The 23,487-nt window shown below is 40.6% G+C and overlaps 1 non-coding gene across 1 annotated transcript; it reads left to right on the forward strand.

Moving 5' to 3' along the window:
• The first annotated feature begins 6,815 nt into the window (after positions 1-6,815).
• On the forward strand, positions 6,816-6,923 carry LOC130978458 (small nucleolar RNA R71). The gene has a single exon (XR_009086100.1). It is a non-coding gene; the product is annotated as a small nucleolar RNA R71 (small nucleolar RNA).
• The last annotated feature ends 16,564 nt before the right edge of the window (positions 6,924-23,487 follow it).

The raw sequence follows: 23,487 nt of genomic DNA on the forward strand, positions 1-23,487 counted from the left end.
ATCTCTTGCCTCTGTCCTCACATCTAAGTTCAAGAGGTACTAACCACCGTCCTTATGCCACCGCTGCTACCTCGACAGGCGGGATTAACCACCGTTCCTGCCGGGTGCATAGCGTCTCATAATCACAGTGAAAGCAACATATCAGTGGTTTTGGAAAAACACTTTCAGTATACATAGATCCATCATCTCAATCCAAGTCCTCGACTCATCTCAACCACTTTCCATTCATAACTTAGTTTCTAAATATCAAAGTTCATCATTCCTCATCTCATGTATTCAATCATCCTTTTCCTGACGTCAAACCATTCTCAGCACACCAGAAACCTAGGCCTCCGTTTTCTAATCTATCATAAAATCATGTACTAGGACCTTTAAGTTATGTCCCATGTTTTAATACCCAAAACTAGGCCCAAAGGTCTTAAAATGGAGTTATATAAGCTTACAACCTTATTGGGGAAGTAGAATAGTTGAAAACGAAGCAAAATTTGAAAAATAGGGCGTGTGTGCGTCCGCACAGGGGTGTGCGTGCGCATGGTGTGCGAAATTGTGATCACTACTTTTCACAACTCAAATAATCCCTAGTAATGGCCCCAAGAACTTGGTGTTCAATACCATGGCATAAACACAACTTTGCACAACTAACCAGCAAGTGCACTGGGTCGTCCAAGTAATAAACCTTACGCGAGTAAGGGTCGATCCCACGGAGATTGTTGGTATGAAGCAAGCTATGGTCACCTTGTAAATCTTAGTCAGGCAGACTCAAATGGGTATAATGATATACGAATAAAGCATAAAGATAAAGATAGAGGTACTTATGTAATTCATTGGTAGGAACTTCAGATAAGCGTATGAAGATGCCTTCCCTTCCGTCTCTCTGCTTTCCTACTGTCTTCATCCAATCCTTCTTACTCCTTTCCATGGCAAGCTTATGCAAGGGTTTCACCGTTGTCAGTGGCTACCTCCCATCCTCTCAGTGAAAATGTTCCTATGCTCTGTCACAGCATATGGCTAATCAGCTGTCGGTTCTCGGTCAAGCCGGAATAGAATCCAGTGATTCTTTTGCGTCTGTCACTAACGCCCCGCCTGCTAGGAGTTTGAAGCACGTCACAGTCATTCAATCATTGAATCCTACTCAGAATACCACAGACAAGGTTAGACCTTCCGGATTCTCTTGAATGCCGCCATCAGTTCTCGCCTATACCATGAAGACTCTAATCTCACGGAATGGCTGGCTCGTTTGTCAGGCGAGCACTCGGTTGTCAGGCGATCAACCATGCATCGTGTATCAGGAATCCAAGAGATAAACACTAGAGCCTTGTTTGCTTGTAGAACAGAAGTGGTTGTCAGTCACCTTGTTCATAGGTGAGAATGATGATGAGTGTCACGGATCATCACATTCATCAAGTTGAAGAACAAGTGATATCTTGGACAAAGAACAAGCGGAATTGAATAGAAGAACAATAGTAATTGCATTAATACTCGAGGTACAGCAGAGCTCCACACCTTAATCTATGGTGTGTAGAAACTCCACCGTTGAAAATACATAAGAACAAGGTCTAGGCATGGCCGAATGGCCAGCCTCCCAAAGTGAGTTCAATCATAAAACATGATCAAAAAGCTCTCTAATACAATAGTAAAAGGTCCTATATATAGAGAACTAGTAGCCTAGGGTGTACAGAGATGAGTAAATGTCATAGAAATCCACTTCCGGGCCCACTTGGTGTGTGCTTGGGCTGAGCAATGAAGCATTTTCGTGTAGAGACTCTCCTTGGAGTTAAACGCCAGCTTTTATGCCAGTTTGGGCGTTTAACTCCCATTTTGGTGCCAGTTCCGGCGTTTAACGCTGGAATTTCTGAGGGTGACTTTGAACGCCGGTTTGGGCCATCAAATCTTGGGCAAAGTATGGACTATCATATATTGCTGGAAAGCCCAGGATGTCTACTTTCCAACGCCGTTGAGAGCGCGCTAATTGGGCATCTGTAGCTCCAGAAAATCCACCTCGAGTGCAGGGAGGTCAGAATCCAACAGCATCTGCAGTCCTTTTCAGTCTCTGAATCAGATTTTTGCTCAGGTCCCTCAATTTCAGCCAGAAAATACCTGAAATCACAGAAAAACACACAAACTCATAGTAAAGTCCAGAAAAGTGAATTTTAACTAAAAACTAATAAAAATATACTAAGAACTCAACTAAAACTACTAAAAACATACTAAAAACAATGCCAAAAAGGGTACAAATTATCCGCTCATCACAACACCAAACTTAAATTGTTGCTTGTCCCCAAGCAACTAAAAATCAAATAAGATAAAAAGAAGAGAATATGCAATGAATTCCAAAAACATCTATGAAGATCAGTATTAATTAGATGAGCGGGGCTTTTAGCTTTTTGCCTCTTAACAGTTTTGGCATCTCACTCTATCCTTTGCAACTCAGAATGATTGGCTTCTTTAGGAACTCAGAATCCAGATAGTGTTATTGATTCTCCTAGTTAAGTATGATGATTCTTGAACACAGCTACTTTATGAGTCTTGGCTGTGGCCCAAAGCACTCTGTCTTCCAGTATTACCACCGGATACATACATGCCACAGACACATAATTGGGTGAACCTTTTTAGATTGTGACTCAGCTTTGCTAGAGTCCCCAATTAGAGGTGTCCAGGGTTCTTAAGCACACTCTTTTTGCCTTGGATCACAACTTTATTCTTTCTTTTTCTCTTCCTTTTTTTTCTTTTTTTTTTTCGCTTGCTTCTCTCTCTTTTTTTTTTTTGTATTCAAGAATCATTTTTATGATTTTTCAGATCCTCAGTAACATGTCTCCTTTTTCATCATTCTTTCAAGAGCCAATATTCATGAACCACAAATTCAAAAGACATATGCACTGTTCAAGCATACATTCAGAGAACAAAAGTGTTGCCACCACATCAAAATAATCAAACTGTTATAAAATTCAAAATTCATGCAATTCTTATCTTTTTCAATTAAGAACATTGTTTATTTAAGAAAGGTGATGGATTCATAGGACATTCATAACTTTAAGGCATAGACACTAAGACACTAATGATCATAAGACACAAACATAGACAAACATAAGCATTAATTTTCGAAAAAAAGGAAATAAAGAACAAGGAGATTAAAGAACGGGTCCACCTTAGTGATGGCGGCTCTTTCTTCCTCTTGAAGATCCTATGGAGTGTTTGAGCTCCTCAATGTCTCTTCCTTGTCTTTGTTGCTCCTCTCTCATGATCCTTTGATCTTCTCTAATTTCATGGAGGATGATGGATTGTTCTTGATGCTCCACCCTTAGTTGTCCCATGTTGGAACTCAGTTCTCCTAGGGAGGTGTTCAGTTGCTCCCAATAGTTTTGTGGAGGAAAGTGCATCCCTTAAGGTATCTCAGGGATCTCATGATGAGTGGGGTCTCTTGTGTACTCCATCCTCTTCTTAGTAATGGGCTTGTCCTCATCAATAGGGGTGTCTCCCTCTATGTCAACTCCAACTGAATAACAGAGGTGACAAATGAGGTGAGGAAAGGCTAACCTTGCTAAGGTAGAGGACTTGTCCGCCACCTTATAAAGTTCTTGGGCTATAACCTCATGAACTTCCACTTCTTCTCCAATCATGATGCTATGAATCATGATGGCCCGGTCTAGAGTAACTTCGGACCGGTTGCTAGTGGGAATGATTGAGCGTTGGATGAACTCCAACCATCCTCTAGCCACGGGTTTGAGGTCATGCCTTCTCAATTGAACCGGCTTCCCTCTTGAATCTCTCTTCCATTGGGCGCCCTCTTCACAAATGTCAGTGAGGACTTGGTCCAACCTTTGATCAAAGTTGACCCTTCTAGTGTAAGGATGTTCATCTCCTTGCATCATAGGCAAGTTGAATGCCAACCTTACATTTTCCGGACTAAAATCCAAGTATTTCCCCCGAACCATAGTAAGATAATTCTTTAGATCCGGGTTCACACTTTGATCATGGTTCTTGGTGATCCATGCATTGGCATAGAACTCTTGAACCATTAAGATTCCGACTTGTTGAATGGGGTTGGTAAGAATTTCCCAACCTCTTCTTCGGATCTCATGTCGGATCTCCGGATATTCACCTTTTTTGAGTGAAAAAGGGGCCTCGGGGATCACCTTCTTCAAGGCCACAACTTCATAGAAGTGGTCTTGATGCACCCTTGAGATGAATCTTTCCATCTCCCATGACTCGGAGGTGGAAGCTTTTGCCTTCCCTTTCCTCTTTCTAGAGGTTTCTCCGGCCTTGGATGCCATAAATGGTTATGGAAAAACGAAAAAGCAACGCTTTTACCACACCAAACTTAAAAGGTTTGCTCGTCCTCGAGCAAAAGAAGAAAGAAGAAAGTAGAAGAAGAAGAAATGAGGAAGAAGGGAGTGGCTTTTGTGTTCGGCCAAAGAGGGGGAGAAGTGGTGTTTAGGTTGTGTGAAAATGAAGGGGTGAAGAAGGGTATATATAGGAGAGGGGGTGGGTTTGGATGGGAAAGTGGTTTGAATTTGAATGGTGAGGTAGGTGGGGTTTTATGAAGGATGGATGTGAGTGGTGAAGAGAAAGATGGGATTTGATAGGTGAAGGGTTTTTGGGAAAGAGGAGTTGAGGTGATTGGTGAATGGGTTAAGAAGGGAGAGAGAGTGGTGGGGTTGGTGGGGATCCTGTGGGGTCTACAGATCCTGTGGTGTCAAGGAAAAGTCATCCCTGCACCAAATGGCATTCAAAATCACGTTTTAAGCCATTTCTGGCGTTAAACGCCGGGCTGGTGCCCATTCCTGGCGTTTAACGCCAGGTTCTTGCCCTTTTCTGGTGTTTAACGCCAGTCTGGTGCCCCTTTCTGGCGTTAAACGCCCAGAATGGTGCCAGACTGGGCGTTAAACGCCCAACTGCTAGCCTCACTGGCGTTTAAACGCCAGTGGGTTCTTCCTCCAGGGTGTGCTGTTTTTCTTCCTGTTTTTCATTCTGTTTTTGCTTTTTCAATTGATTTTGTGTCTTCTTATGATCATCAACCTACAAAAAACATAAAATAACAAAAGAAATAGATAAAATATAACATTGGGTTGCCTCCCAACAAGCGCTTCTTTAATGTCAGTAGCTTGACAGATGGCTCTCATGGAGCCTCACATTTTCTCAGAGCAATGTTGGAACCTCCCAACACCAAACTTAGAGTTTGAATGTGGGGGTTCAACACCAAACTTAGAGTTTGGTTGTGGCCTCTCAACACCAAACTTAAAGTTTGACTGTGGGGGCTCTGTTTGACTCTGAATTGAGAGAAGCTCTTCATGCTTCCTCTCCATGGTGACAGAGGGATATCCTTGACCCTTAAACACAAAGGATTCTTCATTCACTTGAATGATCAGTTCGCCTCTATCAACATCAATCACAGCCTTTGCTGTGGCTAGGAAGGGTCTGCCAAGGATGATGGTTTCATCCATGCACTTCCCAGTCTCTAGGACTATGAAATCAGCAGGGATGTAATGGTCTTTAATCTTCACCAAAACATCCTCTACAAGTCCATGAGCTTGTTTTCTTGAGTTGTCTGCCATCTCTAATGAGATTCTTGCAGCTTGCACCTCAAGGATCCCTAGCTTCTCCATTACAGAGAGAGGCATGAGGTTTACACTTGACCCTAGGTCACACAGAGCCTTCTTGAAGGTCATGGTGCCTATGGTACAAGGTATTGAAAACTTCCCAGGATCTTGTCTCTTTTGAGGTAATTTCTGCCTAGACAAGTCATCCAGTTCTTTGGTGAGCAAAGGAGGTTCATTCTCCCAAGTCTCATTTCCAAATAACTTGTCATTTAGCTTCATGATTGCTCCAAGGTATTTAGCAACTTGCTCTTCAGTGACATACTCATCCTCTTCAGAGGAGGAATACTCATCAGAGCTCATGAAAGGCAGAAGTAAGTCCAATGGAATCTCTATGGTCTCATTTTGAGCCTCAGATTCCCATGGTTCCTCATTGGGGAACTCATTGGAGGTCAGTGCACGCCCATTGAGGTCTTCCTCAGTGGCGTTCACTTCCTCTCCTTCCTCTCCAAATTTGGCCATGTTGATGGCCTTGCACTCTCCTTTTGGATTTTCTTCTGTATTGCTTGGGAGAGTACTAGGAGGGAGCTTAGTAACTTTCTTGCTCAGCTGTCCCACTTGTGCCTCCAAGTTTCTAATGGAGGACCTTGTTTCAGTCATGAAACTTTGAGTGGTTTTGATTAGATCAGAGACCATGGTTGCTAAGTCAGAGGGGTTCTGCTTAGAATTCTCTGTCTGTTGCTGAGAAGATGATGAAAAAGGCTTGCCATTGCTAAACCTGTTTCTTCCACCATTATTGTTGTTGAAACCTTGTTGAGGTCTCTCTTGATTCTTCCATGAGAAATTTGGGTGATTTCTCCATGAAGAATTATAGGTGTTTCCATAGGGTTCTCCTAGGTAATTCACCTCTTCCATTGAAGGGTTCTCAGGATCATAGGCTTCTTCTTCAGATGAAGCATCCTTAGTACTGCTTGGTGCATTTTGCATTCCAGACAGACTTTGAGAAATCAAATTGACTTGTTGAGTCAATATCTTGTTCTGAGCCAAAATGGCATTCAGAGTATCAATCTCAAGAACTCCTTTCTTCTGATTAGTCCCATTGTTCACAGGATTCCTTTCAGAAGTGTACATGAATTGGTTATTTGCAACCATTTCAATTAGCTCTTGAGCCTCTGTAGGCGTCTTCTTCAGATGAAGAGATCCTCCAGCAGAGCTATCCAAAGACATCTTGGATAGTTCAGAGAGACCATCATAGAAAATACCTATGATGCTCCATTCAGAAAGCATGTCGGATGGACACTTTCTGATCAATTGTTTGTATCTTTCCCAAGCTTCATAGAGGGATTCTCCATCCTTCTGTCTGAAGGTTTGGACTTCCACTCTAAGCTTACTCAATTTTTGAGGTGGAAAGAACTTTGCCAAGAAGGCATTGACTAGCTTTTCCCATGAGTCCAGGTTTTCTTTAGGTTGTGAGTCCAACCATGTCCTAGCTCTGTCTCTTACAGCAAAAGGGAATAGCATAAGTCTGTAGACCTCAGGGTCAACCCCATTAGTCTTGATAGTGTCACAGATTTGCAAGAATTCAGCTAAAAACTGATGAGGATCTTCCAGTGGAAGTCCATGGAACTTGTAATTCTGTTGCATTAGAGAAACTAATTGAGGCTTGAGCTCAAAGTTGTTTGCTCCAATGGCAGGGATAGAGATGCTTCTCCCATAGAAGTCGGGAGTAGGTGCAGTAAAGTCACCCAGCACCTTCCTTGCATTGTTGGCATTGTTGTTGTTTTCGGCTGCCATGTCTTCTTCTTCTTTGAAGAATTCGGTTAGGTCCTCTATAGAGAATTGTGCCTTAGCTTCTCTTAGCTTTCGCTTCAAGGTCCTTTCAGGTTCAGGGTCAGCTTCAACAAGAATGCCTTTGTCTCTTCTCCTGCTCATATGAAAGAGAAGAGAACAAGAAAATGTGGAATCCTCTATGTCACAGTATAGAGATTCCTTGAGGTGTCAGAAGAACAGAAAAATAGAAAAAAGAGGTAGAAGAATTCGAACTTAATCAGAGAGAGTTCGAATTGTGCATTGAGAGGGAGTGATACTCCATAAATAGAAGGATGTGAGAGGAGGGAAGATAATTTTCGAAAATCAAGTAAAAGAATTTGAAAACATTTTGAAAAACATTAATTAATTTTCGAAAATAAGAGTGGGAAAGAAATCAAGTGATTTTTTGAAAAAGATTTTGAAATTAGAAGTCAAAAAGATTTGATTGAAAACTATTTTGAAAAAGATGAGGTTAAGAAGATATGATTGGTTTGAAAAACATGTGATTGAGAAGATATGATTTGAAAACAATTTTAAAAAGATTTGATTTTAAAAATTAATGACTTGCCTAACAAGAAAAGATATGATTCAAACATTAAACCTTTCTCAACAGAAAAGGCAACACACTTGAAATGTTCAATCAAATCATTGATTGTTAGCAAGTATCTTTGAAAAAGGAAAGAAATTGATTTTGAAAACATTTGATTGAAAAGATATGATGTGAAAAAGATTTGATTTTGAAAAACTTTGAAAACTTGAAAAAAAAATTGATTTGAAAACAAAATCCTCCCCCTTGTGCCATCCTGGCGTTAAACGCCCAGAATGGTATCCATTCTGGCGTTTAACGCCCAAAATGCTACCTTTTTGGGCGTTAAACGCCCAACCAGGTACCCTGGCTGGCGTTTAAATGCCAGTCTGTCCTTCTTCACTGGGCGTTTTGAACGCCCAGCTTTTTCTGTGTAATTCTTCTGCTGCATGTTCTGAATCTTCAGTTCCCTGTACTATTGACTTGAAAATAGAACCAAGATCAAATAAACAATGCATTGCAAGACACTAAACTTAAAATTAGACACTAGACTCAAACAAGAAACATAAAATATTTTTGGTTTTTATGATTTTAAAATTTTTTTGTGCTTTTTTCGAAAATTATATGAAAATAGAAAATAAAAGTTCAGAATTCTCAGTTTGGATTCCAGGAATCATTGCAATGCTAGTCTAAGACTCCGGTCCAGGAATTAGACATGGCTTCACAGCCAGCCAAGCTTTCAAAGAAAGCTTCGGTCCAAAACACTAGACATGGCCAATGGCCAGCCAAGCCTTAGCAGATCATTGCTCCAATAGCAAGATTGATAGAGATCAACAAGCTCTTGTGATGATCAGTTGAAACCTCGGTCCAATAAGTTTAGACATGGCTTCTCAGCCAGCCAGACTTCAACAGATCATCATGAAACACTAGAACTCATTCTTAAGAACTCTGAAAAAAAAATACCTAATCTAAGCAACAAGATGAACCGTCAGTTGTCCATACATAAACAATCCCCGGCAACGGCGCCAAAAACTTGGTGTGCGAAATTGTGATCACTACTTTTCACAACTCAAATAATCCCTAGTAATGGCCCCAAGAACTTGGTGCTCAATACCATGGCATAAACACAACTTTGCACAACTAACCAGCAAGTGCACTGGGTCGTCCAAGTAATAAACCTTACGCGAGTAAGGGTCGATCCCACAGAGATTGTTGGTATGAAGCAAGCTATGGTCACCTTGTAAATCTTAGTCAGGCAGACTCAAATGGGTATAATGATATACGAATAAAGCATAAAGATAAAGATAGAGGTACTTATGTAATTCATTGGTAGGAACTTCAGATAAGCGTATGAAGATGCCTTCCCTTCCGTCTCTCTGCTTTCCTACTGTCTTCATCCAATCCTTCTTACTCCTTTCCATGGCAAGCTTATGCAAGGGTTTCACCGTTGTCAGTGGCTACCTCCCATCCTCTCAGTGAAAATGTTCCTATGCTCTGTCACAGCATATGGCTAATCAGCTGTCGGTTCTCGGTCAAGCCGGAATAGAATCCAGTGATTCTTTTGCGTCTGTCACTAACGCCCCGCCTGCTAGGAGTTTGAAGCACGTCACAGTCATTCAATCATTGAATCCTACTCAGAATACCACAGACAAGGTTAGACCTTCCGGATTCTCTTGAATGCCGCAATCAGTTCTCGCCTATACCACGAAGACTCTGATCTCACGGAATGGCTGGCTTGTTTGTCAGGCGAGCACTCGGTTGTCAGGCGATCAACCATGCATCGTGTATCAGGAATCCAAGAGATAAACACTAGAGCCTTGTTTGCTTGTAGAACAGAAGTGGTTGTCGGTCACCTTGTTCATAGGTGAGAATGATGATGAGTGTCACGGATCATCACATTCATCAAGTTGAAGAACAAGTGATATCTTGGACAAAGAACAAGCGGAATTGAATAGAAGAACAATAGTAATTGCATTAATACTCGAGGTACAGCAGAGCTCCACACCTTAATCTATGGTGTGTAGAAACTCCACCGTTGAAAATACATAAGAACAAGGTCTAGGCATGGCCGAATGGCCAGCCTCCCAAAGTGAGTTCAATCATAAAACATGATCAAAAAGCTCTCTAATACAATAGTAAAAGGTCCTATATATAGAGAACTAGTAGCCTAGGGTGTACAGAGATGAGTAAATGTCATAGAAATCCACTTCCGGGCCCACTTGGTGTGTGCTTGGGCTGAGCAATGAAGCATTTTCGTGTAGAGACTCTCCTTGGAGTTAAACGCCAGCTTTTATGCCAGTTTGGGCGTTTAACTCCCATTTTGGTGCCAGTTCCGGCGTTTAACGCTGGAATTTCTGAGGGTGACTTTGAATGCCGGTTTGGGCCATCAAATCTTAGGCAACGTATGGACTATCATATATTGCTAGAAAGCCCAGGATGTCTACTTTCCAACGCCGTTAAGAGAGCGCCAATTGGGCTTCTGTAGCTCCAGAAAATCCACTTCGAGTGCAGGGAGGTCAGAATCCAACAGCATCTGCAGTCCTTTTCAGTCTCTGAATCAGATTTTTGCTCAGGTCCCTCAATTTCAGCCAGAAAATACCTGAAATCACAGAAAAACACACAAACTCATAGTAAAGTCCAGAAAAGTGAATTTTAACTAAAAACTAATAAAAATATACTAAGAACTCAACTAAAACTACTAAAAACATACTAAAAACAATGCCAAAAAGGGTACAAATTATCCGCTCATCAGCGCACGCCCAGGAAATTTTTAAAGGTGTGCATGCGCACAGGGGTGTGCGTACACATAGGTATCAAAACATAAAAGGGTCTGTTCACTCGCACCACCTGTGCGACCGCCCCAACGTGTGCGTGCGCATAGGTCTGTGCGTACGCACAGGTTGCAATTTTTCCTTTGTTGTGCGCGCGCACAAGCTGTGTCAACACTGCAGGAAGATTGCCTGCCCCTGCGTGTACGGACGCACAGGTCACCATTTATGCAGAAGGTGCGTGCGCACACACCAGAATACTCAGAATTCTGTAACTTTGCAAAATTTTCAAATTTTCAACACCAACTTTGAATGATCATAACTTCCTCTACGGAATTCCAAATTTCACAAACTTTATATTGATTTAAAGGGTTTTCAGAGATCTTTAATTCTAAGCAAATTTCAACTAATTTTGAAAACCGAGGCAAAAGTTATAATTGGACAAAGTTCACCAAAATTCCACTTTTACCCAAAATCACAATTTGCACAATTCCTTCATAAAACACAACCAAACCAACCCAAACCACTCCCAAACTCCAATTCTCCTCAAATTCAATACTCTATGGCATATTACACCAAACATACTACATTTTTTCTTATCCACAACATCAATATCAATATGTCTCATATATCCAACTTCATTAACAATTTTCCAACTATATTACCAATAAATCAACACCAATATCACATTTATCAACACAATCCACTATTCAACTTCACGAATCATGCATCCTCAACATATCACTATAAATCATCATTATCAACTCAAAATTTATCATTTCATCAAACATCATCATACAACCACAACCAACAATTCAACAACCATTCAAATCCAATCCTATTGATAAACTACTATTTTATGATTTATCTCGTGCTAAATTGAGTGGTTTTTATCAGCTTTTCACCCACTTATTCATATGAATTGCATGATATTACAATTCCTCCCCAAATTTATTCTATGATTGAAAACTTGCTTCCTAAAGATCTTTTAATTGTATATCTTTTATTATCCTTTATACCATTCGATGCCATGATCCGTGTGTTAAGTGTTTCAGGATTCATAGGGCAGAAATGGCTTAGAGAATGGAGAGGAAGCTTGCAAAAATGGAAGAAAAACAAGGAATTAAAGAGATGACCAGCAAGAAGCGACGCGGACGCATGGCTCATGCGACCGAGCGCAATAGAGGAAATCGTAGTGACGCGCTCGCGTGCCTGACGTGAACACGTAGATTGAAAGCTGCACGAATGATGTGAACGCGTGGACGACGCGTACGCGTGGCAAGAAAAATGCTGAATGACGTGTACGCGTGACATGCGCGATCTTCATAAATTACAGAATACGCTGAAGACAATTTTGGGCCGTGTTTTGACCTAGATTTTGGTCCAGAAACACAGATTAAAGTCAGGGAATATGCAGAGACTTAAGATAACCCAGATTTCGGCCCAGAAATACAGATTAAAGTCAGAAAACATGCAGAGACTCAAGATATCAGATCACACACACAATTTTAGGTTTAGATGTAGTTTTTAGAGAGAGAGGGTCTCTCCTCTCTCTTAGGATTTAGGATTAGGATTCCTCTTAAAGGAATTAGGATTTCATCTTCTTCATTCACAGGTTCAATGTTGCTTTTACTTATTTTCTCAATTTGGTTTATGAACTCTTTATGTTTAGATTAATTTTCTATTTTAATACAATTTGAGGTATTTCAGTTATATGATTTTTATTTAGCTTTCTATATTCTTGGCTTTGGTTGATTAATTAGTAACTCTTGAGTTGTCAAACTCATTGTGATTGATAATTGATATCTTTGCTGATTGCTATAACACTAGTCTTTCCTTAGGAGTTGACTAGGACTTTAGGTGTTAATTTAATTTAACCACTTGACTTAGTGGGAGCAAAAATATAATTCTCATCACCATTGATAAGGATAATTGGGATAGGAATTCTAGTTCTCAGACCTTGCCAAGAGTTTTATTAATTATTAATTTATTTTTCTTGTCAATTAAATTACTTGTTCAACCCTTTTGAAAACCCCAAAATATACCTTTGCATAACCAATAATAAGAACACCTCCCTGCAATTCCTTGAGAAGACGACCCGAGGTTTAAATACTTCGGTTATCAATTTTATCAGGGGTTTGTTACTTGTGACAAACAAACGTTTGTACGAAAGGATTTTTTGTTGGTTTAGAAGCTATACTTATAACGCGATTATATTGTGAATTTCTTTACCGATAGAAATCCGATCGTCACCTATCCAATGGGTCACTAGCCTAATTTTCCATGAATATTATATACTTGATAAATCACTATTTTATGATAAATCTTGTGCTTCAATTGAATGATTTTATCAACTCTTCACCTACTTATTCATATGAATTTGCATGGTTTTACAATTCCTTACTTAGGATATGACATATGAGAAAACATACTTCCTATGCTTTAAAATAATCAAATTTAATTATCCTTTATTACCATTCGATGCCATGATTTGTGTGTTGAGTACTTTCAGGTTTTATAGGGCAGGAATGACTAAAAGGATGGAAAGGAAACATACAAAAAGGGAAGAAAAGCACAAATCGGATTTTTGGAGAACCTGGCAGCGACGCGTCCGCATGGACGACGCGAACGCATGACGTGCGAAACACAACTGACGCGGACGAATGACGTGCGAAACACAACTGACGCGGACGCATGACTGACGCGACCGCGTGGAAGAGCAAAACTCCAGATGACGCGACCGCGTGGCCCACGCAGATACGTGACGTGCGCGATCTGTAGAATTTGTAGAATTCGGTCCCAGCGACTTCTGGCCCCTTTTGGCCCAGATCCAAGCCCAGAAAACACAGATTAAAGGATTATAAATGGAGAAATCCATCCATTCATGGGGGAGACTGGATACTGGATACTGGATACAACATACAACATACATTCATAGATAGTTTTAGATGTAGCTTTTAGAGAGAGAGGTTCTCTCCTCTCTCTTAGGATTAGGATTTAGGACTTAGAATTTCTTTTAACCTTAGGATTATCTCATCTTCATATCAGGTTCAATATTCCTTTATTTTGACGTCTCTTATTTGTTAATTTGATATGTTGCCAAATTGGCTTATGGACCATTCATGTTATGATTTTCTCAATTAATACACATTAAGGTATTTCAGAATCATGATTGCTTCCCTTTCTTTATATAAATATTTTAGATTTTTTTTACTATTGACTTTGGTTGATTAAGTGGTGACTCTTGAGTTGTCAAACTAATCGTGATTGATAATTATTATTTTTGCCGATTAACTTAGATTCCTATAACTCTAGTCTTTCCTTAAGGAGTTGACTAGGACTTTAGGTGTTAAATTAATTCGTCCACTTAACTGACCTTCATAGTTAGAGGTTGACTTAGTGGGAGCAAAAGTACAATTCTCATCACCATTGATAAGGATAACTAGGATAGGACTTCCAGTTTTCATACCTTGCCAAGAGTCTTATTAGTTATTAATTTATAAATTCCCTACAATCTATTTCTCTTATTCAAACCTTTCAAAAACCCAAAAATACTGTTTTCCATAACCAATAATAAATCATACTTCCCTGCAATTCCTTGAGAAGACGACCCAAGGTTTGAATACTTCGATTTATAAATTTTATTGGGTTTGTTACTTGTGACAACCAAACGTTTGTACGAAAGGATTTTCTGTTGGTTTAGAAGCTATACTTACAACGCAATTATATTTATAAAATTCTTTACTAGCAAAAATCCGTTCGTCAAAATGGCACCGTTGCCGGGGTATTGCAAACGTGTGCCTTATTATTGGTTATTGTAAATATTTTTCAAAAAAAATTTTAGATTTTTATTTTAAAATTTTTATCTTATCTTATCTTATTTCAAAATCAAATTTCAAATCTCAAATCTTTTTCAAAAAAATCATATCTTTTTCAAAATCTTATCTTATCTTTTTTTTCAAAATCTTATCTTATCTTTTTTTTTCAAAAATCATATCTTTTTCAAAATATTTTCTTAGTTTCTATTTCTATTTTCTCCTACTACTATGAACTCTCACCCCTTTGGCTATGAGTCTGGTTACAATAATGTTGCAAGAAGAGGAAATTATAATGACAACATGCACCAAGGATGGAATAATCAAGGATGGGAGGAGCCACAAGAATTTGATCAACCCTCATGGCAACAACCACCTCCAATAGACTATCAACAACCGTTCTGTGATGCATATCAAGGCAATGGCTATGGTGAGCGCTCTTTTGATTATCAACAACCACCAACATGTGCCTATGAACCCCCTCCTCAACATGACTTTGGACCACCATACTCACAAGCCCCTTTCCACCATTCACCTCCATATAACCCTCAACCACCATACCAATCACCTTATGAGCCATATGAACCATATATAGAATCACCCCAATTTCAACCCAATTACTCCCAAGAACCATCACATCAATATTCACCATCTCCATATCCATCAATCCAAGAGCACTATGATCCTACTTATGATAGCCAAGCGCAGCAAGAATCAAGGGATCATCTCAAGAAAATAGTGGAAAAACTTCATGTAACCCTTTGCCAACTGGATCAAGCGATAATTCGATTACCTTCCTGACGTTTGAACATTCAAGGAACCCCCATGTCTTCATGTGGAGAATCTACTGAAGAACGTGGCATGAAGGAGAAGTTAGAAACTCCGGTGGATAGTGAGCAACACGATTTTGTATTGGAACAATTGGAAGAAGCTACGCCTGCCATTGAAGAGAAAGAAGTGGTTGAAGACTTAGGAGATGCGGAACCTCCATGGGAAACTCAAGTCATAGAGCCTCCTTCTAAGACGTTTACAATTGATGTTAAGGAGGGTGTACAACCTCCAAGGCATATCATGGTTGAAGACTTTGAAGGAGACGATCAAGAGATGGATTCAATCATTAATGAATTCTTGTCTACATTTGAATCCTCTCCCATTGAACTTGACATAGAGATTAAAGAAGAAGAAGCACAACCTCCCATGTCCTTGTTGAACAATGAAGAAGAAATTGAATCAGAAGAAAGCTACCAAGAGGAAGAGGTTGAAATTGAAGAAGCTTGCAAAGAGGTGGAAGATGTCAAAGAAGAGCACAAGGGAGTAGAGCTTGCACGTTCATTAGAAACACCTCCCCCTAAGTTGCCATCATCATTCACAACATTTAAGTGGGTAAAATTCATATCCCTTAGCTTTCTAATTCCACTTGAATATGGGCTACTGGAGTCGGATGGTCAACTTAGAGCTCTTTGTGGCATTAAGAGTAAGAGGAAGATGGTCGGTGGTAAGAATTGTCCTGCAAGTTTCATTATGGTTGAAAGCTTTGAGTTTAAACGCAAAGGTTGGTGTAGAGCTCAACTGAATGGGTCTAGGAAGTTGTTTGGCCGCTTTAGTGAGAATTCAGATTGCCTGCCACCCGGTTGGAACACTAATGATCAACAAGAAGATGGGTGCAAAAGCAAGGTTTGGGACCCCGGAATTCAATCTAGAAATCAATACTCTTGGGGCCTTGTCACTTGCTTTAGCTTGCTTGAAGGCTTTCTGCACCTAGTTTGGGATTCCGGAGGCTGTGGGAATTCCAAACACTGGTAGAGATTCTTGGATGAATACAAGCACAAGCCACCATAACAAGGAGCTCACCAAAATGTCCAACTTAAGGACTTTAACTAAAAGTGCTAGGTGGGAGACAACCCACCATGGTATGATCGTTCCTTTTCCATTTTAGTCTTTTTTTATTTTTAATTGAACCTGAAATTTTTGCATGACATTCATTGCATTTTGCATTCTGCATACTGCCTTAAAAAAAGAGAGAGAGAGAGAGCACGCGACGCGACAACGTCGCTGACGCGTCTGCGTAACAAGTTCATTAGGAAGAAAAGGAAAGTGAAGAGAAAGTCGTGAGAAAGCATGGCTAGAGGCGTGCCTTTGGCACAAATTGCTCTACGCGATTGCGTCCCCCACGCGCTCACGTCAGTTGCGAAAAATGCCTCCCACGCGTTCGCGTCACTCACCCGAACGCGTGATATGGATATCGGCGTAAAGATCCAACGCCCAGACATTTGGGCTGGAATCATGCGGCTGGTGTGCGTTTAGCACAAAAGAACCCACGCGTGCACGTCCCTAATGCGAACACGTCACTTGCACAACACCCATCCCACGCGAAAGTGTGAGCGACGCGATCGCGTCGCATGGATATTATGGCCCCCTAAATTAAACAGAGAGTTGCGCGAGAACGATGCTGGAACTGTGCGTCTAGCACAAATTCCAGTGACGTGTTCGCGTGCTTCACGCGTCCGTGTCACCCATTTTCCCCCCAACCCACGCGATTGCGTCGACCACGCATCCGCGTCAACCCTATTTCACCCTAGTCACGCGATCGCGCGCCCCATGCGTTCGCGTGGATCTATATTCACTAACCCCAAGTCACGCGAAACCCTATCCATCGCGCCCCCGAACCCCAACCTCCCTCCTCCTCTCTTCTCTGCAACTCCAAACCCCAACGCACCCAACCACCTTGCTCCAGCCACCGCGACCGCCGCCAATCCACCCTCGACCACCCAGGCCCGCCGCGACGCCCTCTCTCCTCCTTCTTCCCTTCTTCTTTTCACCCTCTTCTGCCACTGCCCCCACCGCGGCCAGCCTCAGACCGCCGCAGCCCACCTCCGCCGGCCACGACCACAACCCTCACCCCCTCTTCTCAACGATACCCACCCAACCCTCCACCATTCACCCCTTCCTGTACCCCTGCCACCGCACCTGCTCCACCACCACGCCACTGCTGTTCCCCCAGCGCCGCCACATCACCACCACCACCTTTCTGCCCTCATCTCTGTTCTATATCATTATCCTTTACGCACCAGGTTTCGCCATTCTGCGATTACTCCTTGCGATTCTTTAGTTCATTTTCCAATTTTTGTTCCGAATAGGCTAGATAGAGATGCATGTTTGTGGTGGATTTTAGGTGGTTAGGTAGTTAGGATGTGGTTAGTGAATTTAGGCCTGATAATTGCGCCGTTCTTGTTACCTGTTTATCTATTCTGCAATTTTAATCTGGCTGTAATACTCATCCTGTTCATATGCTATCCTTTCATGTTTGATGCTGTTGTTACACTATTCATTACTGTTCATGCTATTCGTAACTCCCTGCAGCACTTTTATTCTCATATGAACTGCCTTTTTCTTGTTGTTTATTTCCCAGAAACATTCAATTTTAGCCGGAATTCTACCCAATTTTCTGCAAATTATTTCCTTTTACATTCCGGAATTGGTTTTGGCATTTTTCAATTTTGCACTACTTAGCGACAACCAAACCAATTCTTGAATGCACATGCCAGCATTCTTATTCCTTTTGATTCCCTGGTTACTAAATTCCATTATTGATGATTTCATGTTGGTTTTGCACCTTTTCTATCCATCTGAATTCTCATCAATCTCGCTTGCATATGAGTTGCTTTTTCTTTTCATTTGTGAATATTGTTAACTAGAAAACCGTTTCTCATGCCACTTATTTTGACTTTCTTTTTTCTAACTCATTGCTTTAACCTCCTTTTAACTTATTAACCATTCTAACTTTCTAACCAACGGCATGACTACTGTTTTCCTAATTAACAAAAATTCTACATATCATATATTCAACTCACTTTATACTTTTACCCCTCTTTCGTTCATCTTTTGCCTTTATGCTTATATTGCTATTATCCTATTTGCCTACTTATTTTCCTGCTTTCATTCTTCAATTATATCCTGAAACTTCTATTTTTCAGGATGTCTGATTCTCAAAGCAGGGGAAAGGGCAAAGTGACCACTGGCAAAAGGAAAAGAGGCGAATCCTCTATTTCCATCCTTGGCATCTTACATGATGATTCTTGGCGGGAGAAGAACTTTACCCCGCAGGAAAAAGTTGATCAGTTGGTACCTGCAGCTGACCCAGTTAGATTTGCAAGCAAATACTGTGAGCTGAAGTACCCAGTTTTTGCCACATCCAGGAACCTGTACCTGGAAAGGACACTCAAAATTCCAGAAGAACTCAAGCAGTACACTTCAGACCAAATTAAATAGAGAGGCTGGTTCTTCCTGGAGAGAAACTTGACTGAGATCAACTCATCATGGGTCAGAGAATTCTACTATAACTATTTTCTATCATCCCTGGATGCAGTACAGCTCAGAGGCAAGCAAGTTCTGGTTACTGAGGAAGCAATTGAAGACATCCTCCAGCTTCCACCTAAATCAGATCAGCCAAACGGTTACCAGAAAGCTGTGAAGGATATGAGATTCATGAGGTTTGATTGGGATACAGTGAAAAGGGATATCACTCTTGACCCTACTGTTCCATGGGTCATGGGTAAGAGCACAGTGGTACCCAAGGGAATTAGGCTAATATATCTGAATGATGAGGCTCGGCTATGGCAACAGATTTTGAGTAACTATGTGATGCCGAGCACTCATGAGATGGAGGTGCCAGTTGCTATGATTACCCTCATCTGGTGTGTGATGACGGGTAAGGACTTATATCTACCCTGCTTCATCCGGCATTACATGACTAGAGTCCATGTTAGAGGCACCCTCCCCTTTCCATTACTGATTACTCAGTTGGGTCGCCGAGCTGAGGTACCTTGGGAGGTTGCTGATGAAAAGCCACCCGCTGCAGACTGCCGAAAGATCATCCCTCACAGTCGGAAGTTTCAGGCTTTGGGCTACCGACCTCCATCTCCCACTGACTCTGCTGAGGCAGCTACTTCTTCAGCTACCCCTTCTGCTTCCATTGGCCCAGCACCACCCACTGCACCCTCACCTGCTCTTGAGCCCGTCTATCTTCTGGTGTACCGACTCTTTGACCGCTTAGACCAGATAGAGCGCCGTCACCAGCAGCACTTTGAGAGGTCTGAACATCGCAACAGGCGATGTTATGAGAGGTCTGAGCGTCGCCACAAGCGGCGCTATGAGCACCTCAAGCTGATGATCCGATCTGGTGGCGACATCCCCTCCAAGCCCGACACCCCCTCCGACACATCTGAGGAGGAGGTGAGCGATCATGAGGAGGAGGCACCTACACAGGCTGAGCAGGGAGGACCCGAGCACACTGCACAACATCATGAGGAGCACCACCAGCTACAGACCACTGATCCAGACAATCCTCTACAGACAGAGCTTCTGCTTCGGCAGACTGCTCCTCCTACACTCATAGAGACTGCATACCCTCAGCTTACCACCGAGACACCGGCAGCCCATCCTTCCGGAGATGACACTTCCTCACATCCAGTTTGAGTGAGCATTGAGGACGATGCTATTATTTAAGTGTGGAGAGGTCGCCATCTCTGGCATATATTTCTTTTGGTGAACCACTACAGACTCTTATCTTATTTTGTTCATTTTCTGTATTTTATTTGCACATTTTTTTCTCTTTTACTTTTATTGTACTTTTGTATTCTGCACTTTGGGCTATATATATCTTGGATATTTTAGCCTAACCTGCACCTTAGTTTACTAGTTATATATTAAGTGGATTAATTAGTATAGTTTACCCTTTTTAGCATATGATAGTTGATTTGATTGAAAAAATAAAAAGAGTAAGCTAGGAACCACAGTATAGTAAAACAATCCACACACCTTGTATATATAGCATTACATGTTAGTTAGTTAACAACATTTCTTCAAGGAGAAACACTAAGATTTTAAGGGGCACCTTAAAGATTTACATTGAGTTGAATGGAAACTCTTAATTTCTACTTGCATGACATACATAACTGATATATAATTTATGAGCTTGAGAACACACAGCCTGTGAGTTTTGAGCTTAATTGTATGGTTGCATTCAAACCATAAATTTCATTCTTGTGTGTTTTGCCCTTCTTTTTCATTCTGGTGTTCTTTACTTTGCTTTAATCTATATGTCCAATATATAATATAGATACATACCAAGAGATTATTGAGGCCATTATTTGTATTTATACTCACTTGTCCCACATAAACCTACCTTTTATGCCATCCTTGTTAGCCCCCTTGAGCTTTTTAATCCCCATTCATTTTATAACCATATTACTAGCCCTAAGCAGAAAAATAAAATAAAAATCCCAAGTTAAATCCTTGGTTAACTTAAGATAGATAGTGTGTAAAAATTTAAGAATGGGAAATTATTTATGGGAACATGAGATGACAGAAACAAAGTAGGAATTTGTACTAAATAAAATGTTTCAATAATTTGGGAAGCATGCTCATGTGAAATCAAAACAATTAAGTTACCATGTGCATTTAAAAAAATTATTTAAATAAAGGGATACAAAAATTATCCCGAATGCTATTACAAAAAAATCAATGCACATAGGACAAAAGTCAAAATAAAATGCATGAGCATGTAACACAAAAGTGGAAAAATTTGGGTAGCTAGGTAAAGCATTTTAAATTATATAAATTATGTATATGTTAGGTGAGATCTTAGACTAATCAAGGATTCACTTATTAGCTCACTTAACCTTATACATATACCCTTACCATTACCATTACCCTGGCCCCATTACAACCTTGAAAAGACCTCATGATTTTTGTATGTCTATATTTCATATTTGTTGATTGGTTAGATGAAGAACAAAGTTATAGAAAATAAGGATAGAAAGAAGAATAAAGCGATTAACCCAAATAAACACTGAGTGACTGGAGAGTAAACACAAAATCTAGTGAGGGTTCAATAGCTCATTCTCATATGTCCATGTTTAATTATTGATTGTCTTGCAAGCTGTGAACTATCTTAACTCAACTCAATTGTAATTGTGCTTTAATATAATTTGGCCCTAACTGTACATACATGATTTCTTGAAGATATGAATTAATTTGACTACATGTATGCTTTATATATAGGTGAATAATAACTAGATTTGCATGACTCATTTAGGTAGTTGCATTTAGAGTAGATTGCTATACATGTGATCCCACTATTTTACCTTTATTCTTTTCTCTTGGATTTAGCATGAGGACATACTATTGTTTAAGTGTGGGGAGGTTGATAAACCACTATTTTATGATAAATTTTGTGCTTAAATTGAATGATTTTATCAACTCTTCACCTACTTATTCATATGAATTTGCATGGTTTTACAATTCCTTTCTTAGGATATGACATATGAGAAAACATGTTTCCTATGCTTTAAAATAATCAAATTTAATTATCCTTTATTACCATTCGATGCCGTGATTTGTGTGTTGAGTACTTTCAGGTTTTATAGGGTAGGAATGACTTAAAGGATGGAAAGGAAACATACAAAAAGGGAAGAAAAGCACAAATCAGAGTTTTGGAGAAACTAGCAGCGACGCGTCCACATGGACAACGCGAACGCGTGCTTTGCATGAATTAGCATCGATGCGAGCGTGATGAGCGGATAATTTGTACGCTTTTTGGCATTGTTTTTAGTATGTTTTTAGTATATTTGGTTTAGTTTTTAGTATATTTTTATTAGTTTTTAGTTAAAATTCACTTTTCTGGACTTTACTATGAGTTTGTGTGTTTTTCTGTGATTTCAGGTATTTTCTGGCTGAAATTGAGGGATCTGAGCAAAAATCTGATTCAGAGACTGAAAAGGACTGCAGATGCTGTTGGATTCTGACCTCCCTGCACTCGAAGTGGATTTTCTGGAGCTACAGAAGCCCAATTGGCGCGCTCTCAATGGCGTTGGAAAGTAGACATCCTGGGCTTTCCAGCAATATATGATAGTCCATACTTTGCCCAAGATTTGATGGCCCAAACCGGCGTTCAAAGTCACCTCAAGAAATCCCAGCGTTAAACGCTGGAACTGGCACCAAAATGGGAGTTAAACGCCCAAACTGGCATAAAAGCTGGCGTTTAACTCCAAGAAGAGTCTCTGCACGAAAATGCTTCATTACTCAGCCCAAGCACACACCAAGTGGGCCCGGAAGTGGATTTTTATGTCATTTATTCATCTCTGTACACCCTAGGCTACTAGTTTCCTATAAATAGGACCTTTTACTATTGTATTTTCATCTTGGTTCTTCTGGTTCCCTCTCTGGGGCCGAAACCAATGATCACTTTTGTTCTTATGTATTTTCAACGGTGGAGTTTCTACACACCATAGATTAAGGTGTGGAGCTCTGCTGTACCTCGAGTATTAATGCAATTACTATTGTTCTTCTATTCAATTCCGCTTGTTCTTTGTCCAAGATATCACTTGTTCTTCAACTTGATGAATATGATGATCCGTGACACTCATCATCATTCTCACTTATGAACAAAGTGACTGACAACCACTTCTGTTCTACAAGCAACCAAGGCTCTAGTGAATATCTCTTGGATTCTTTAACCGGAATCTTCGTGGTATAGGCGAGAACTGATGGCGGCATTCAAGAGAATCCGGAAGGTCTAAACCTTGTCTGTGGTATTCTGAGTAGGATTCAATGATTGAATGACTGTGACGTGCTTCAAACTCCTAGCAGGCGGGGCGTTAGTGACAGACGCAAAAGAATCAATGGATTCTATTCCGGCCTGACCGAGAACCGACAGCTGAATTCCGCGTGCTGTGACAGAGCATATGCAATCGTTTTCACTGAGAGGATGGGAGGTAGCCATTGACAACGGTGAAAACCTACACGAGCTTGCCATGGAAAGGAGTAAGAAGGATTGGATGAAGACAGTAGGAAAGCAGAGAGACGGAAGGGAAGGCATCTTCATGCGCTTATCTGAAGTTCCTACCAATGAATTACATAAGTATCTCTATCTTTACCTTTATGTTTATGCGTTCATCACCATATCTATTTTAGTCTGCCTGACTAAGATTTGCAAGATGACCATAGCTTGCTTCATACTAACAATCTCCGTGGGA

The sequence above is a fragment of the Arachis stenosperma genome, chromosome 4 (genome assembly GCF_014773155.1).
Source record: "Arachis stenosperma cultivar V10309 chromosome 4, arast.V10309.gnm1.PFL2, whole genome shotgun sequence".
Classification (NCBI taxonomy): Eukaryota; Viridiplantae; Streptophyta; class Magnoliopsida; order Fabales; family Fabaceae; genus Arachis; species Arachis stenosperma.